The sequence below is a fragment of the Rhipicephalus sanguineus genome, chromosome 1 (assembly GCF_013339695.2).
Source record: "Rhipicephalus sanguineus isolate Rsan-2018 chromosome 1, BIME_Rsan_1.4, whole genome shotgun sequence".
Taxonomy (NCBI): Eukaryota; Metazoa; Arthropoda; class Arachnida; order Ixodida; family Ixodidae; genus Rhipicephalus; species Rhipicephalus sanguineus.
Genome location: NC_051176.1, coordinates 93,982,128 through 93,985,609, shown reverse-complemented (window position 1 = coordinate 93,985,609; position 3,482 = coordinate 93,982,128). Strand labels below are relative to the sequence as shown.

Here is a 3,482-nt window from a genome sequence, read left to right as displayed (position 1 = left end):
TCGCGTGAATGCGCGTCATCTTCGTCGCTCACGTTTTTACTCTGCGATTATTCATTTATCTCTGCGAAGGCATCTCCCATTCATTGCCAATTCACCCTTTCCTGCGAGAGCTGGTTTCATTTTATATGTCTGCAAATTTCTTGATTTCATGACCCCATCTAACCCTCTGCCGTTCTCGGCTCCGTCTGCCATCTATTGGTGCCCATTCAGTCGCTCTAAATAACTGTCGGCTATCTGACTTAACAAAGAAAAGACAACAGTTGAGAGGAACTGCCTCAAGAGATGAAATATAATTTGGCGTGGAGTTAAAGCTGAGAGAGTAAACTGAGTGACAGAAGGAACTATAGCGCCAAAGAGAGAGATGCAGCAGTATAAAAAGGCGGCAGAATTAAAGTAGCTAAAAGGATACTCTGTATAAGTGGGACCAAAATGCATGCTGTGGAAAATAAGCAAGGCAGCGTTAATGGAGAGCTTTAGTTAGGCGTTCGCCGCACCCTTGCATACGCAGGCAGTCATTGATAACGGTTGTCATCCTGTGTACGCAACGCTGCTTTGGACGTCCAACTAAGACTATCTATTAGCAAATTCAGGGACATATTCAAGGTGGCGGAATACTTGTCTTGTGAACTGTACAGTTCACAGATAAGTAATCCATCATTGAGTAAAATGAAAGTCGAACAGCACACTGAAGTTTCTTGTGCAACTATATTGCTGAGGCTGGAAGGGTTCTGCAAGGTATGTCCCGCGGAAAAGCAGCCGGGTAGCCGCGTAACAGTCGATTAATCGGAGATGGAGGAGATTTTATATATGACAAGCTTGCGGCACCCTACAAGCTACATAATATTATAGTTTTACATCGGAGACGAAAACGGGGACGTTGATAAAGACAGAGACAAGTGCAAATTTCTAACCTTATCGACCCTAGCTGTTAAGACTTCAATTGTATCAGCGAGCTGGAAAAACGACAACTTGATATTAATAGAGAAGAGGGCAGACGTAAAAGACTTCAAGAACTATAGACCGATCAGCTTACTTTCAGTATTGTACAAAACATTCGTGAAGATAATTTCAAGCGCTATAAGCGACACATTCGACTTTAGAAAGCTTAGAAAGCAGGCCGGCTTCAGAATTATAGCGATGTGCTATATAAAGTAATTGAGAACCCTTCTGATCACACCAAAGCCCTTTATATGGCTTTCATAAACTACGAAAAAAAACTACTCGAAAAACTACTCGAAAGGCATTCGAGTAGTTTTCTAGTCGTTGCGTCGTGAAGAATAATTTGAAACCTATTTGAATACCTCAGCCAGCATCTACAAGCATTTGACAGCTGCCCCGTTTCTCCTCAAGAAAAACAGAAAAATTGTGATCGAGGAAAGGTATGGGCATGAGAGGTACAATGTGTCCAATGTTTTCACTGCATGGTTTGAAGCAATATTCAAACAATATCATTTGGATTTAAAAGGAAAGAAGATTGGTGGAGAATATCTCAGCAACTTATGATTTGCAGGCCGCAACGCGCTCATCAGCAGTAATGACTACGAACCGCAACAAAAATAAAAATATGATTGATTGAAGACCTAAGCACGGGAAGTGTTAAGGTGGGTTTGTTTATAAATGTGCAGCGTTCAAAGATAATCTTACGAGGCACCGTGAAAGACAATTCTCGACCGACAGCCGGACTCGATAGAACTTGTGCAAGAGTACGTATACTTTGGTCTCAAGAGGTGCTGGTGCGCACACGGTAGGTATTCCCAGCTCAAGACCGGCAACTCGACGCTGTCCCTAAAGTGGAAAGTGTACCTACAACCATTGCGTTTTACCGCTACTACTTTATGTGGCAGAAACATGGAGAATAAATAGACTCTAGAAGTTAATAATAATTGTAGGGGTTTAACGTCCCAAAACCACGGTATGATTATGAGAGACGCCGTAGTGGAGGGCTCCGGAACTTTCTAACACCTGGAGTTCTTTAACATGCACCAGAATATAAGTACACAGGCCTCAAGCACTTTCGTCTCTATCGAAAATGCGCCGCCGCGGCCGCGACCATTTGCGTCAGCAGTCGAGCACCTTAACCACCATAGTTGTTAAGATGCTCGACTACTGACGCGACGGTCGCGGCCGCGGCGGCCGCATTTTCGATAGAGGGGAAAGTGTTTGAGGCCTGTGTACTTATATTCAGGTGCATGTTAAAGAACCCCAGGTGTTAGAATAGGAGAAACTCTAGAAGTTAAGAAGCGCGTAACGTGCGATGGAATGGAAAATGATTGGCGTAACATTGATATAGGAAGACAGTAGAGTCGATAAGAGAACAAACATGGATAGCCGATATCGTATTATGGGAACCATATGGACCTGGGCAGTATCATAAAGATGTATGAGCCGATTCTTGACGCCTGAGACTTGCTATGTGTGTCTCTTTTCTGCAGCTGACGCAGTTTTTATGACCGCGTCATGTAAGCGAGAAATTGAACGCAAACAATTCGCCATCTTGTGAAGAAGAATTTCTGTGATGCACAGAACGCAATCAACGCCTAGTGCAGCAATGATTCATTATGGACTCCGAAACATATGTACAGATGGCACTGATCTCACAGTCTGTGTACTGCACAATATATTGTACCAATATATTGTGCAATATATTGTGCCTAAATTGCTGCTGCGAGATAACTCGGTCGTATGCACGTTGACTTCTCAAAAAGCACATTGCTCAACTGGTATGGGTGCAAATCGCAGTGGAGCCGTTTAGAACACTCATTTTCCTTGACGCGCTAGCGATGTCGTAAGTGGGTGCGACGAAGTACCTTAACGACGTCAAAAACCGTAGTAGGTGTACTAGCCAATAACAACATAGGTTATCGTAAAGCGAATGCGGTGAACGGAAGTGCTGTTGGAGTAAAAAAAAAAGCGTTAAAAGAGATACAGACAGAGCAACTTGTGACAGCGCCTATTGAAGAAAAAAATTCAGGAGATGCGACCTTTCCCGCTCACTCTTCCTTCAGATGCTGTTATTTGAGCGCATGGACAGAAAAAAAAATTTCTGAGGCACCGGTGAGATTCGAACTCACGATCTCCTGTTTACTAGACAGGCGCTTTAACCAACTAAGCCACGACGCCGCATGAACAGCTCCGACTCCCTCACGGCTCCGACTTCCACAGATTCCTGTTTCTGATGCGGTGCTGTGCCAGAACGAGATGGATGGATGGTGGAACTTTATTAAATATAGTCCTGAGAGACGCGACTAGCGCGCAGTGGGCTTCTCCCACGTTGGGACGGGCAGGCTTAGCCTGACCGCCGCATCGTGGGCTCTCTGGACGGCCCAAAGCTGATCCCCCTTGTTGGGATGACTCATTTATTCAGGTCTGATTACGATGCCACGCACGAGCTTTCAACCTTCCCTAGCTTCAAGGCCCCAAGGTTACCGCGTATGTACCCGTTCTGTTCCTAGTGTCTATCGGGGATGTTGCTCAACGCTTAC

The 3,482-nt window shown here is 44.7% G+C and overlaps 1 non-coding gene across 1 annotated transcript; it reads right to left on the bottom strand.

Annotated features, from left to right (window-relative positions):
* Window positions 1-3,046: 3,046 nt before the first annotated feature.
* Trnat-agu (transfer RNA threonine (anticodon AGU)) lies at window positions 3,047-3,120 on the bottom strand. Its single transcript has one exon. It is a non-coding gene; the product is annotated as a tRNA-Thr (tRNA).
* Window positions 3,121-3,482: the final 362 nt, after the last annotated feature.